The 16351-nt window shown below is 39.3% G+C and overlaps 1 protein-coding gene across 26 annotated transcripts in view; it reads right to left on the reverse strand.

Annotated features, from left to right (window-relative positions):
• Positions 1–16351, reverse strand: part of LOC138443734 (uncharacterized) — a 434643-nt gene that overhangs the window by 374712 nt on the left and 43580 nt on the right. For 10 of the 26 annotated variants that reach the window (XR_011258272.1, XR_011258257.1, XR_011258278.1 and 7 more), the window contains one exon: positions 8480–9354. The exons of 8 other annotated variants lie outside the window; for them this stretch is intronic. The gene's annotated coding sequence lies outside the window, so the exon portion shown is untranslated. Of the gene's footprint in view, positions 1–8479; positions 9925–16351 lie in introns of those variants that run through there. 8 more of the 26 variants (XR_011258276.1, XR_011258275.1, XR_011258264.1 and 5 more) reach the window with 2 other exon arrangements.

Genomic DNA, 16351 nt, shown 5'->3' on the forward strand with positions numbered 1-16351 from the left:
ATGCAGGAGACCCTGGTTGAATTCCTGGGTTGGGAAGATCCGCTGTAGAAGGGATAGGCTGCCCATTTCAGTACTCTTGGGCTTCCCTGGTGGCTCAGCTGGTAAAGCAAACACCTGCAATGCGGGAACCTGGATTTAATCCCTGTGTTGGGAAGATCCCCTAGAGAAGAGAAAGGCTACCCACTCCAGTATTCAGGCCTAGAGAATTCTATGAACTCTATAGACTCGGACACAAATGAATGACTTTCACTTTCACTTTAGGAATCAGAATGCCTTCTACAGAAAGGCTTAATAGCTAGGGAGGTCAGTTTGCAGAGGCTATCTCAGACTTCCAACAGTATCTCAGGACAAGTCACAATGCCATTCTTTCCCCCAGGCACACACTCCATGAGTTGGCCAAGCCCTGCCTCCTGCATACCCATAGTGCATACTTATCTCCTGGGTGTCCTTTCACTGTCACGTCCTCCTTCACCATTAGTCCAACACAGCTTAGCCTGATACCTCCTCTGGCCAATTCCTCCATACCCAGCCCTCTACCAGACTTCCTCATCGCATCCTGTGGGCTTCTCTTAATCCACAATCCACTGGTTGTTCACTTTTCTCAAGTTGTTTCCTTTGTCTCATGCTGATCTCCTTAGCTGACATGATTTCTCCCACAGTTCACAGATGAGGCCACTGCTACTTGTTCGGTTCAGGTCAGTTCAGTCACTCAGTCATGTCCAGCTCTTTGAGACCCCATGGACTGCAGTACGCCAAGCTTTCCTGTCCATCATCAACTCCCAGAGCTTACTCAAACTCATGTCCATTGAGTTGGTGATGCCATCCAACCATCTCATCCTCTGTTGTCCCCTTCTCCTCCCACCTTCAGTCTTTCCCAGCATCAGGGTCTTTTCCAGTGAGTCAGTTCTTCACATCACGTGGCCAAAGTACTGGAGTTTCAGCTTCAGCATCAGTCCTTCCAGTGAATATTCAGGACTGATCTCCTTTAAGATAGACTGGTTGGATCTCCTTGCTACCGAAGGGACTCTCAAGAGTCTTCTCCAATACCAAAGTTCAAAAGCATCATTTTTTTGGTGCTCAGCTTTCTTTATAGTCCAACTCTCACATCCATACATAACTACTGGAAAAACCATAACTTTGACTAGACGGACCTTTGTTGGCAAAATAATGTCTGCTTCTACTTGTAGTCTATTCCAGTGCTCTCTACCCCCATGTCTACAGCTTTAGACCATGATTTGATTCCACAATCATACAGCAAACTCTTACTGAAGTCTATGCTGTCCATTTATACCACCCCCCCCTCACTAATTTAAGATTTCTCCCAAAAACTCCAAATAGGCACCCGACTAAGTTTTCTTCTTCATTGTATTCGAGGCCATTGACCTCAATGATTTTAACACCTACACCCTGGACTTTACTCATTCTTCTTACCCTTCTGTTACTCAGCACAGCTGACTCAAACCTCCTTAAATTCAAGTCCTCCTTGGCTCTCATGGCACCCAAAATATGGCCATTTCTACTCTGGCTTCTTCTCTAGGTCCTCTTTAGTCACTCATTCATGTCCGACTCTGCAATCCATGGATGGTAGCCCGCCAGGGTCTTCTGTCCATGGGATTTCCCAGGCAAAAATACTGGATCAGGTTGCCATTTCTTTCTCCAGGGAATCTTCCCAACCCAGGGATCAAACCCAGGTCTCTTGCATTACAGGCAGATACTTTACTGTTTGAGCCACCCGGGAGGCCCCCTCTTTCTTCTCTGTTCCATAAACTGATGTGTCCTCCAAGATTCTGTTCTTTACTTTTTTTATTTTTGCACTCTAGAAATCTCATCTGCTGCTTAATTCTACATGAATAAATCTATAATTCTTACACATTTACAAGGCTTAATGGTCATATTCAACTGCTTAATGGCCCACTCCCATTCAGATGTATTTTTGGCATCTCAGTATGTCATCAAGTCCTTTCTTCCTCCTGATTTCTCCATTTTCATTACTTTTTCAAAAATTTTCCCAGTCATACAAGTTTAAAACCTAAGAATCATTACATTTACCCCCCTGGCCAAATCTATTAACTCCTGTTAGCTGTTTTCTTGTTTTACCTTTCAACTAGTCTTTTTTCTTTAATTCATGTCCTTATAAAGTAAATATCATTATCTCCATTTTATGAATACAACTTTAGAGGTTAAGTATTTCCCAGTGTTACAAATCTCATAAGTTTTTGAGACAGGGCTAAAATTCAGGTCAATCTAAGGCCAAAACCTGGATTTTTTCCACTCATGAAACACCCTCTCCCCAAATAGATAACACTGTTAAACAAAATAAGAATAATATAAAATATGTGCAATTAGCAATAAAGAGTTCTATACCTCAACATAATAAAAGCCATATATGATAAACCCACAGCAAACATTATCCTAAATGGTGAAAAATTGAAAGCATTTTCCCTAAAGTGAGGAACAACACAAGGGTGCCCACTCTCACCACTACTATTCAACATAGTTTCAGAAGTTTTAGCCAGAACAATCAGAGAAGAAAAAGAAATAACAAGAATCAAGATTGGAAAAGAAGAAGTAGAACTTTCACTGTTTGCAGATGACATGATCCTCTACATAGAAAACCCTAAAGACATCACCAGAAAATTACTAGAGCTAATCAATGAATATAGAAAAGTTGCAGGATATAAAATTAATACACATAAATCTCTTGCATTCTTATAGGTTAACAATGAGAAAACAGAAATTAAGGAAATAATCCCATTCACCATTGCAATTAAAAGAATAAAATACTTAGGAATAAGTTTACCTAAAGAAACAAAAGACCTATATATAGAAAACTATAAAACACTAATGAAAGAAATCAAAGATGAAACAAATTGATGGAGAAATACACCATGTTCATGGATCAGAAGAATCAATATAGTGAAAATGAGTTTACTACACAAAGCAGTCTGTAGATTCAAGGCAATCCTTATCAAGTTATAAATGGTATTTTTCCAGAACTAGAACAAATAATTTCACAGTTTGTATGGAAACACAAAAAAATCTCGAATAGCCAAAGCAATCTTCAGAAAGAAAAATGGAACAGGAAGAATCAACCTGCCTGACTTCAGACTATACTACAAAGCTATAGTCATCAAGACAATATGCTACTGGCAAAAAGACAGAAATATAGATCAATGGAACAAAATAGAAAGCCCAGAGATAAATTCATGCACCTATGGACACCTTATTGTTGACAAAGGAGGCAAAAATATACAATGGAGAAAAGACAATCTCTTTAACAAGTGGTGCTGGGAAAACTGGCCAACCACCTGTAAAAGAATGAAACTAGAACACCTTCTCACACCACACACACAAATAAACTCAAAATGGATTAAAGATCTAAATATAAGACCAGAAACTATAACATTCTTAGAGGAAAACATAGAATACTCTCTGACATAAATCACAGCAAGATCCTCTATGACCCACCTCCCAGACTAATGGAAATAAAAACAAAAATAAATAAAGGGACCCTAAATAACCTGAAAACCTTTTGCACAATGAAGGAAACTATAAGTGAGGTGAAAAGACAACCTTCAGAATGGGAGAAAATAATAGCAAGCAAAGCAACTGACAAAAATTAATCTCAAAAATATACAAGCAGCTCATGCAGCTCAATACCAGAAAAATAAATGACTCAATCAAAAAATGGGCCAAAGAACTGAACAGACATTTCTCCAAAGACATACAGATGGCTAACAAACACATGAAAAGATGCTCAGAGAAATGTAAATCAAACCGCAATGAGGTACCATCTCACACTGGTCAGAATGGCTACTATCAAAAAGTCTATGAACAATAAATGCTGGAGAGGGTGTGGAGAAAAGGGAACCCTCTTACACTGCTGGTGGGAATGCAAACTAGTACAGCCACTATGGAGAACAGTGCAGTGATTCCTTAAAAACTGGAAATAGAACTGCCATACAACCCAGCAGTCCCACTGCTGGGCATACACACCAAGGAAACCAGAATTGAAAGAGACACATGCACCCCAATGCTCATTGCAGCACTGTTTAAAATAGCTAGGACATGGAAGCAACCTAGATGTCCATCAGCAGATGAATGGATAAGAAAGTTGTGGTACATATACACAATAGAATATTACTCAACTATTAAAAAGAACGCATTTGAATCAGTTCTAATGAGGTGAATGAATCTGGAGCCTATTACACAGAGTGAAGTAAGTCAGAAAGGAAAACATCAATATAGTCTATTAAAACATGTATATGGAATTTAGAAAGATGGTAATGATGACCCTATATGTGAGACAGCAAAAGAGACACAAAGAACAGGCTTTTGGACTCTGTGGGAGAAAGCAAGGGTGGGATGATTTGAGAGAATAGCATTGAAACATGTATATTACCCTATGTGAAATAGATGACTAGTCCAAGTTCAGTGTATGAAACAAGGCACTCAAAGTCAGTGAACTGAGACAACCCAGAGGGATGGGATGGGGAAGGAGGTGGGAGGAGGGTTCAGGATGGGGGAACACATGGCTGATTCATGTCAATGTATGGCAAAAAAAAAACCCACAATATTGTAGAGTAACTCAGTTCAGTTCAGTTCTGTCGCTCAGTCATGTCCATCTCTTTGCAACCCCATGAACCACAGCACACCAGGCCTCCCTGTCCATCACCAACTCCTGGAGTCCACCCAAACCCATGTCCATTAGTCGGTGATGCCATCCAGCCATCTCATCCTCTGTCGTCCCCTTCTCCTCCTGCCCTCAATCTTTCCCAGCATCAGAGTCTTGAAATGAGTCAGCTCTCTGCATCAAGTGGCCAAAGTATTGCAGTTTCAGCTTCAACATCAGTCCTTCCAATGAACACCCAGGACTGATCTCCTTTAGAATGGACTGGTTGGATCTCCTTGCAGTCCAAGGGACTCTCAAGAGTCTTCTCCAACACCACAGTTCAAAAGCATCAATTCTTCTGCACTCAGCTTTCTTTATAGCCCAACTCTCACATCCATACATGACCACTGGAAAAATCGTAGCCTTGACTAGATGGACCTTTGTTGGCAAAGTAATGTCTCTGCTTTTTAATATACTATCTATGTTGGTCATAACTTTCCTTCCAAGGAGTAAGCATCTTTTAATTTTATGGCTACAATCACCATCTGCAGTGATTTTCGAGCCCAGAAAAATTAAGCCAGCCACTGTTTCCCCATCTATTTCCCATGAAGTGATGGGACCAGATGCCATGATCTTCGTTTTCTGAATGTTGAGCTTTAAGCCAACTTTTTCACTCTCCTCTTTCACTTTTATCAAGAGGCTCTCTAGTTCTTCACTTTCTGCCATAAGCGTGGTATCATCTGCATATCTGAGGTTATTAATATTTCTCCCAGCAATCCTGATTCCAGCTTGTGCTTCCTCCAGCACGTGTTTCTCATGATGTACTCTGCATAGAAGTTAAATAAGCAGGGTGACAATATTCAGCCTTGACGTACTTCTTTTCCTATTTGGAACCAGTCTGTTGTTCCATGTTCAGTTCTAATTGTTGCTTTCTGACCTGCATACAGATTTCTCAAGAGGAAGATCAGGTGGTCTGGTATTCCCATCTCTTTCAGAATTTTCCACAGTTTATTATGATCCACACAGTCAAAGGCTTTGGCATAGTCAAGCAGAAATAGATATTTTTGTGGAATTCTCTTGCTTTTCTGATGATCCAGTAGATGTTGGAAATTTGATCTCTGGTGCCTCTGCCTTTTCTAAAACCAGCTGGAACATCTAGAAGTTCATGGTTCACATATTGCTAAAGCCTGGCTTGGAGAATGTTGAGCATTACTTTACTAGCATGTGAGATGAGTGCAATTGTGTAGTAGTTTGACCATTTTTGGCACTGCCTTTCTTTGGGGCTGGAATGAAAACTGACCTTTTCCAGTGAACTGCTGTGAGTGGCCACTGCTGAGTTTTCCAAATTTGTTGCCATATGGAGGGTAGCACTTTCACAGCATCATCTTTTAGGATTTGAAATAGCTCAACTGGAATTCCATCACCTCCACTAGCTTTGTTCTCTGTGACGCTTCCTAAGGCCCACTTGACTTCACATTCCAGGATGTCTGGCTCTAGGTGAGTGATCGCACAATCATGATTATCTGGGTCGTGAAGATCTTTTTTGTACTGTTCTTCTATGTATTCTTGCCACGTCTTCCTAATGTCTTCTGCTTCTGTTAGGTCCCGACCATTTCTGTCCTTTATTGAGCCCATCTTTGCATGAAAATTTCCCTTGGTATCTCTAATTTTCTTGAAGAGATCTCTAGTCTTTCCCATTCTATTTTTTTCCTCTATTTCTTTGCACTGATCGCTGAGGAAGGCTTTCTTATCTCTCCTTGCTATTCTTTGGAACTCTGCATTCAAATGGGTATATCTTTCCTTCTCTCCTTTGTTTTTCTCTTCTCTTCTCTTCACAGCTATTTGTAAGGCCTCCTCAGACAGCCATTTTGCTTTTTTGCATTTCTTTTTCTTGGAGATGGTCTTGATACCTGTCTCCTGTACAATATCACCAACCTCCGTCCATAGTTCATCAGGTTCTCTGTCTACCAGATCTAGTCCCTTAAATCTATTTCTCACTTCCACTGTATAATCGTAAGGGCTACAGGTCATTAGGTCGCAAAGAGTCAAACATGACTGAAGTGACTTACCACATTCATTGTATAGACCCAAGCACACAGTTAGGTTTAACAAGCATTCATTGAATATACCCTAAGTACCTTTTGACTAATAAAATGACTGACAGGTGATATCTGACTACATTCTATGACTTGAGCATCTAATCTCCAAAGTATTTACAAATAAATAGACCTGACACAAATAAACTTAGTTACACATGTGTGTGAAAAGTATAACCTAATTTAATAACATAAATATCATTAATATATATATCTTCTATACTCTTCCCAAACCTCAGGGAAAAACCTTAGCACCCTATCTCATCATGTCTTTCCAAGTTAGATGACTGTTCTCTATTCTGCGATGACCTTTAGGTCTTTTTTCAGCCCTCACCTTCCATCAACATCACATTCTAATAGCCATCCTCCTTAATTATCGTTATAAATCTACTTCCCCTTCTTTTCTAAGCTAATAAACTTCCCATTTTCTTCTCTGTTCAGTTGAAGTGCCTATCAACTACCAACCCCAATTTATCAGCTTCTTTCTTCTCCCCTCAGCTTCTGCTTCGTGTTAGTCAACCTCCTTCGTAGTCCAACTGAACTTTCCTATAACCATTTATACATACTGTTTCCTTTGGACCTATTCTACAATACTTTACCCAGTCTCACTTCTCAAATCAAAGGCCAAAAATTCCTCTTCCTCCACAAAGTCCTCCAGGATTAAATACAAAAGGAGATAATGCTTTTCCCTCACTCTGATAATCTACTCAAACATCCGTTCACCCAATACCAGGAGCAATTCATCTAAATATTGGTTTTTTTAGGCTTACCGTTTCATTCTTACACCATTACTTATTTGTCGTACTCTACATCTGTCCTGTTTTGAAATTATCTGAGGAGACTATAATCTTAGACAGCTGGCATCTGAAGCATCATTTCTTCACCAGTACCTCCTAATTCTATAAGACACAAAGTCATCCTCAGAGATTAATATTTCTTTCTGCCAACTTCTTAGTAGGAACTTGGGGTGTAGATATGATAGTAGACTTTATAGAAAGAAGAGATGGCATGTGGTAATGTTTGAATATACTGAATATGCTGAATGATTATAAGGCAAAATTTCCCCTCAAATCTCTTATAAAAGAGTCACCTTATATGGAATATTTGCCAAGTATATAATGGGGATGCTTTCTCAATTACTTTATTCTAAACAACAAATGCCACTGGATGGAGACTCATTAGACTGAAACAGGCTCAATCAGTGCTAGCTTTAGAAGTCTGCAGAAGTTATCTGATATGAACAGTATTTTAAAAAGAAAAAATTACCACAGATTTAGTCATTATTGCTGGATGTTTGAAAATTCCGCATGTTGGCTCTCAAGTTAATGAGACTTTCAAGGTTCACTTAAGTGGTTCTATTGTAGGGACCACAGGGTGATTTTTTTAAAAATCCCAATACTATGCAAATGGGTACATGTGGCTGGAATAAAATTTGCAGTACTGTATTTCACATTCAGATTCAAAACATGAAATCAAAATGATGGCAACAGACTCTAGGAAACTATATACTAGGTGATTTGAAAAAATAGCTCTACTGACAAAGGCTCTGTTACATCTTGACTGTCACCAAGGTTGATGTAAAGAGTTCAAATAAAAACTATGTCACATGCGAACTCAAGAAGTTGGTTCTCAAATAATGTATCTTTACATATAAGATGTGATTGTAAGTATATATGTGAGATTAACTTATTAAGTCAAATATCATAAGTAAACATCTAATAAGTAATAAATTAACAAGTAAATATCATAAGTAAGAAGAATACCCATTACATGAGTCAAAAGGCTTATTTATTTGGAGATTACATCATGAAAAGATGAGTGTCTCATCATATATCGAGGCTGGCCTTAATCAGTTGTCATGGGGTGCATGAGTGTGTATAATGTAGGTGGAGGTAGAAGATAAGGACGGACAGACAACTGGCTGAGGGACTGGCTCAGGGAAAAAGAAGAATGATCGATTTTCTCATTTCACAGCAAGGTCATTAGTGTGTCTGGTACAAAGAAAGATTGGGACACTCTGGTCCAGAGGACAAGAATGAATTCACTTTAGCTCATTTTATTCTATTCCCAGAACTACCAGTGCTCATGGACTATCACTCATTGACAGTTAGGATGTGCCATGAGGCTATTCACTGCAGCATCTTTCTCATTTGTTACATAACACAAAAGAATGGAATCTGAAAAAGACAAAGAGGTAGAGACATGTTCAACCTAAGGTAATGGTGTATGCTCCACCTTTAACCTTCTCTGTAAATTATCCTAGGTATTTGTTTAAATCCACTGTTGGACTTTTTCTAGCTAAAAAGGCCTCCTTTTGTTGAGCGATTTCAATGTATAGTCACATTTTGAATGGTTGCCAGCTGAAATTCTTGCATTAGGTTCCATGGCTGTCTGTTCCACCAAGACAAATAAGAACTGGCCCATCCCCTCATTGGAGCGCATTGTTCATGGTGCTGAGCAGCGATTTTCCATATCAGACTGTCTTTGCGTTCACCCCAGGAGGAAGGGTGAGCCTGGTTTATAGAGTTCTCATTTCTCACAAAGCAGCAACATCTGGAGGGCTGAGCAGTTTGTTGGCAGGTCCAGCCCGAAGGAATTCAGCTACGGTTCCGATTGGCTCTTATCAGTAGGTGTCACTAAAGACAGCTTCGGAGACAGAAAAATAAATAGGCCAATTAAACAATGCCAAGAACAGACTATTTTATGGCCATCTCTCCTCTTTTTATTGTTATTCCAACTGCAGAAGTTTCAAGATTTCAAATTATCCTCTGGCTTTTTTTTTCCCTGCTGCTAATGAATATTTTTCCATTTTCCAAGTGTCTTCCTTCAGAGAGTGGGACATTTAATTAACAAATTTAGTTTTTTGTGCCTGCTGTAGTAGATTAGCAAAATGAAAACAGATGAAGGAGATTAACACTTTATTGCAATGAAGCCACAGCCACTGTCTTACTGAACACAGACTGATGAATGCTTCATCAGCTCCTTTTTCTCTGTGATATGAGACACTCAGCACACGGAGAGAGCAAGATAGCTCAGCCCACCCCAACCACGTCTGTGTTTCCCCAAAGGACACAAGCACGGAACTCTGGTGTGAGACCACACATTTCTGAGCGGGTCAGGAGGGGAACTCCCAGGCCTCTTTCCTGGAGAGGGGCCAGACTTGCTCACAGTGGCCACCAAGTTCACTGGCTTCACTGGTGACTGAGGCTTTCCCACCTGCAAAGAGATAAGCCCAGTGGGAATCTCAAAATTTGATCTCTAAATCCAAGCAACATCATATATATGGAGAGAGAACAGTTTTCTGATATTTGAGTTAGCAGATACCTCATATATATTCATCCATAGTTAGCTGAGAAAAAGAAGTTGGGTAACATTGAAATGGATGAATTTGATTTGCAAAATGGACTGTGAACAATACCAGAGTCAGAAAAATGTCTAGCACGTTGTGCTGAGTAGGTACACAGACAATGATGGTTAAATGAATTAGCTATCTTCTAACACAAAACATCAGTAAACTGTTCTAATGGGTCTCATATATGACTTCTGCCACCCCTATGTACACTAAATTTGGATACACTTTGGTGGCCGTGTTCATTCTTTCTGGGTTCAGGAAACTTCCAACTACTTAAGGCTGGTAGACTCAAGTTTGAAGACAAAACCAGCTGACTTTTAATTCCAAGTTACTTACAATAATACTGGAGTGGGTTGTCATGCTCTTCTCCAAAAAATAAATAATAGCTAATAATAACAGCTGTCACTTACAGAGTACTTTGCGCCACACTAAGTTCTATATGTTATTTCATGTAATCCCATCATAGTCTTACAAGATAAATATGATTATTATTCCTGTTTCATATGAGAAAACTGAGACCTAATCTCTTTAGGTTACTTGCTTAAGGGGACACAGAAAATTGTAGAATCAAGTTTAAAACAGGTTTGTCTGACACAAACCTGTTCTCTTAATCAAATACTTCACAGCCCTCTCTTCTAACATGGAATTACTATTAGTAAATTTTAATAAAGGGAATGGAGGGTATACTTGGGAGAGGGAAAAATGGAGTATAAAAGAAAATGCTGCTGCTGCTACTGCTACTGCTGCTAAGTTGCTTCAGTCGTGTCCGACTCTATGCGACCCCATAGATGGCAGCCCACCAGGCTCCCCCGTCCCTGGGATTCTCCAGGCAAGAACACTGGAGTGGGTTGCCATTTCCTTCTCCAATGCATGAAAGTGAAACGTGAAAGTGAAGTCGCTCAGTCATGTCTGACTCTTCGTGACCCCATGGACTGTAGCCTACTAGGCTCCTCCGCCCATGGTATTTTCCAGGCAAGAGTACTGGAGTGGGCTGCCATTACCTTCTCCGAAAAGAAAATGAGTGAAGGTTAAATCTACACCGTGGGATTTATTACTAGGATGTTGGTGTTTAATATACGCTGGGCAAAAAAAAAAAAAAGGTATTGCATGTTTCCATGGAGGAGGCAATGGCACCCCACTCCAGTACTCTTGCCTGGGAAATTCCATGGATGGAGGAGCCTGGTAGGCTGCAGTCCATGGGGTCACTAAGAGTTGGATACGACTGAGCGACTTCACTTTCACGTTTCACCTTCATGCATTGGAGAAGGAAATGGCAACCCACTCCAGTGTTCTTGCCTGGAGAGTCCCAGGGACGGGGGAGCCTGGTGGGCTGCCGTCTATGGGGTCGCACAGATTCGGACATGACTGAGGCGACTTAGCAGCAGCAGCAGCAGCATGTTTCCATGGATGGGAATTATTTATATGCACAGCACTGTCATCTAATCTCCAAGCTCAACAATGAATGACTAGTGGTCCTAATTTTTACCATGAACATTCTTCCTTGGCATCTTTCTGCAATTTTAGACTCCCAGCCCAACATACATGATGTCATTTTCATTCACTGGATATAATTACTAATTATACAGGCCATAAATTCACATTCTTGTAGAATGATCTCCAAGAAAAATGGTTCTGTGAATCAAAAGTTACACCCTAGAATTAGAACCCACTGGCCCAGGTTGCTCCCACATCCACAGTTCCTCTGTATAGAACCCACTGTGACCTCTACAACAAGAATGTCAAATCCAACCTTGCACTCCTATTTCAGATTAAAAATTTCAAATCTAAAGGTACATATACTCATTTTTTAAAAACTTACAAAGGTATTACTTACATATTTTAACAGATTTCATTACATTTCATTATGTTAACAGATTTCATTATGTTCAATTCAGGATCCTTCACTCCAGCAGTAGCCATAGATGCCATGGGAACAGGATAACCTAGCATAGGCAAATGGCAAAGCGCTACAAGATGGTGCCAGGGTGTAGAAGAAAAACAGGTAGGTGCTTTACGGTCACACAGATCTGGATTCAAAACCCATCTCTCAATAGCTGCGTGAACTTCAAGTCTTTTTGAGAATTAAATGAGACACGTATATGAAGCAACTAGCACCATGCCTGCTACAAAGTAAGTATCAAAAATATGAGTTAACTCGTAAAAGCATTTCTAGTACCTATTTCTTTTGATTACTTTCTATTATATTTGAAAGTTTGTATTTCCAGAAACTCACTTTCCAAAATGATAGGTATGCATACTTTAACATCAAAAGGAAAGAAATACTTGTTTTTCAAAGAAATTGATAAAAATCAATGACTTTTCAGAAAGGCATTTACTTGTGATCAACTATTAAACTAACCATCCAAAAAGGCAGAGCCTCAAATAACTCATGAGAAATGGTGGAGCTCAAGCCTCCACTTCCTAGACTACCTTCTGCCATAATTCTCTATATGTGGTAACTAACATAAAATACATCTATTTAAATACCTGCATTTAAAATGCATTTTTGAGCAGTAACACAAAAATTATGAACCTACATGAAGCTGCAAAGTTGTACCAATCTTCTGTCTTCCCAGTGCATGGTCTGAACAACATAGATTATTATTGCTTACCTACCACCAGCTGTAAGTGGTCCTAAACATTAGGCAAGTAGCTTCTTTAGTTGATGAGACTTGAAACTCACCTATAAGAGTAATTTGTCCCTATAGTAAAAACCAATAATTTGTAAAAAGAATTATTACTATGTTAGAAATCAAGATGTTCTCAGATGAAAGACAACCAAAAGAATCTGTTGCCAGGATACCTAACATAAGTTAATGACTGAAGAAAGTTTTTTGAACTGAAAGGAAATGATAAAAATAAGAACCTACAACAGGAAGAAGGAAGAAAGAATAGAGTAAGCAAAAATATGGGTAAATATAATAAACTTTTCATCTTGAGTTTTCTAAGTCATGTTCAATAATGATAGTAAAAATTACAACACTGACTGATGTGGTTCTAAATATATTAGTAGTAAATACTTACTTAAGACAATTATATTATTGATATAAATAGAGTAAAGGGAGGTACTGTTTCTGTACCTTATTCAAACTTGTAAGATGTCAACAGCAGTAGGCTTTGATGATAAGTTATGCATATAGCTTATAAACTATATAGCTATAACTTCACAAACCTTAAAACTTTTAGGAAAAAAAATAGGAAAAATCTTCAGAACATAGCCCCAGGCAAAGCATTCCTACACTTGACATTAAAAGCATAAACTGTGGAAGGAAAAATAGATAAATTGGACTTCATCAAAGATAAAAAATTTTTGCTCTGCTTGAGACCCTGTTAAGAGAAGGAAAAAACAAGCTATAAACTGGGATGAAATATTTGTAAATCACTTATCCAACAAAGGATTAGTGTCTAGAAAATATAAAGAACTCTCAAAACTCAACAGTAAAAAAAGTCCAGTTACAAAATGGGCAAATGATATTAACAAAGAGAATATACAGATGGCAACTGAGAAAATAAAAAGATATTCAACTTCATTAGCCATTATAGAAATACGCACTAAAACCACAATGAGATATCACTACACATATATCAGAATAGCTAATATAAGAAATAATGACAACACCCAACACAGACAGGCTGTATAACTCAATGTTACTGTTGACAGGAAAGGACAATGGTACAGCCACTTTGGAAAACAGTCTTGCAGTTTCTTATAAAGCTAAACATGCAACTACCATATGAGCTGCAAGTTATACTCCTGAGTATTTATCCCTGAAAAGCAAAAACTATACTCACACACACACCTGTACACAAATGTTCATAGCAGCTTAGTCACAAAAAACTGGAAACCACCCAGATGTCTTTCACCTGGTGAATGACTAAACAAACTATGGTATATCTATACCATGGAATATTGTTGTTTAGTCGCTAAGTCGCTAAGTGTTCGACTCTTTTGCGAGCCCATGGACTGTAGCCTGCCAGGCTCCTCTGTCCAGGAAACTTTCCGGGCAAGATACTGGAGTGGGTTGCCATTCCCTTCTCCAGGGGATCTTCCCAAACCAGGGATTGAACCCACATCCCCAGCATTGGCAGGCAGATTCTTGATCACTGAGCCACCAAGGAAACCCACCAAAGAATACTACTCACCAATAAAAAAGAACATCAAAATAACTTGACTCAATGTCCAGAAAATTATGCTCAGTGGGAAAAAAAAAAAAACCTAATCCCCCAAAATTATGTACTGTGTGTTTATTTACATAACAGTTTCAAAAGGACAAAATTAGTAGCCTAGGGCAGCACAGCAATGGGCAAGGAGCATCCCGATCAGTCCATCACCTTCCACTGTCTCCAGGGCCAGATCTTCACTGCAGCCCATCTCTGGATGCAAAGCAAAACACAGGCACCTCTGCCTGACACACGTTCCTCATATTTCCTGGTGTATAAGGTCCCCTGAAGATCCAGGTGGGGCCTCTGGGCTGCTTAGCTGAAGCAATGACTGAAAGTTCCTATTGCTCCTCATCCTCACCAGCATTTGGTATTATCAGTGTTCTGGACGTTGGCCATTCCTACAGAAGCTTATGGATCAGGCCCTCCTGCCAGGAAGCCTGCACAAACCTCTAGACCAGCCTCACCCACCAGAGGGCAGACACCAGAAGCAAGGAAACTACAGTTTTGCAGGCTGCAGAAGTGAGTCTCCAAACACAGGTCAGAAACTATCCTGGGACCAGCTTGTCCCTGGCCATTACGTGATGAGAGGGGAGTGCACTGCTGGGACACACAGGACATCCCCCACAGAGGGTCACTTCTCCAAGGTCAAGAAACAGAACTAACTGACTACATGTATAAAAATACAAATAGAAATTTAAACAATTTGAGACAGCAAAGGAATATGTCCCGATGAAGGCACAAAATAAAATCTCAGAAGTGAAATGGAGATAGTCAATCAACCTGAGAAATAGTTGAGTAATGATCATAAAAAGGATTCAAGGGCTTGGGAAAAGAATGAATGCACACAGCAAGAAGTTATAAGAAGTTTTAGCCAAGAGTTAGAAAACATAAAGAACAACCAAATAGAGTTGAATAATACAATAGTTGAAATGAAAAATACACTAGAAGGATCAATAGCAGAATAAATGAGGCAAAAGAATACACTGGTGGGCTGGAAGACAGAGTGGTGGAAATCATTGCCACAGGCCAGAATAAAGAATGAAAAGAATGAAGACCATTTAAGAGACCTCTGGGACAACATCAAACACACCAACATTCACATTACAAGGGTCATGAAAGAAGAGGGAGAGAAAAGGCCTGAGAAATTATCTAAATAGATAATACCTGAAAACTTCTCTACCATGGAAAAGAAAGGAATCACTCATCCAGGAAGCACAGAGAGTCCCATACAGAATAAACTCAAGGAGGAACACACCAAAACACATAGTAATCAAACTGACAAAACTTAAAAACAGAGAAAAAATACTAAAAGCAACAAGGGAGAAACAACAAATAGCGTATAAGGGAATCCCCAAAGACTATCAGCTAATTTTTTTGGCAGAAACTCTGATATTCGGCACAAGATCTTTAACGTGATGAAAGGGGAAAACCTATAACCAAGAATATTCTACCCAGCAAGACTACTGTTCAGATTTGACAGAGAAATCAAAAGCTTTACAGACAAGCAAAAGCTAAGAGAATTCTGCACCACCGAACAAGCTTCCCTGGTGACTCAGTTGGTAAAGAATCTACCTGCAATGCAGGAGAATCCCTGGGTTGGGAAGATCCCCTGGAGAAGGAAATGGCAACACACTCCAGTATTCTTGCCTGGGAAATCTCATGGACAGAGGAGACTGGCGGGCTACAGTCCATGGGGTCTCAAGAGTCAGACACAATATAGTGATTAAACCATCAAACAAGTTAAACGAACTTTTCTAAGTAGAAAAGGCCACAATTAGAAACAAGAAAAATCACAAATGGAAAAACTCACCAGTAAAGGCAAACATACAGTTAAGGTAGAAAATCATCCACACACAAATATCGTATCAAAACTAGTAATCATAAGAGGACAAGAGTACAAGTGCAGGATATTTGAAATGCATTTGAAATTAAGAGATCAGCAACTGGAAAGGAAAAAAAAAACAAAACTGTAGAAATCAATTCATGGTTGCCAGTAGTTAAGGAGGAAGCTGAGGTGGAAGGATAGTGGATTACAGGTATAAAAGGCAAAACGAGGGATTTTCATAATGATAGAAATATTCTGTATCTTGACTGTATTAATGTCTAATCCTGGTTATGATAGTGTAC

Source organism: Ovis canadensis, chromosome 7, assembly GCF_042477335.2.
Source record: "Ovis canadensis isolate MfBH-ARS-UI-01 breed Bighorn chromosome 7, ARS-UI_OviCan_v2, whole genome shotgun sequence".
NCBI classification, from domain to species: Eukaryota; Metazoa; Chordata; class Mammalia; order Artiodactyla; family Bovidae; genus Ovis; species Ovis canadensis.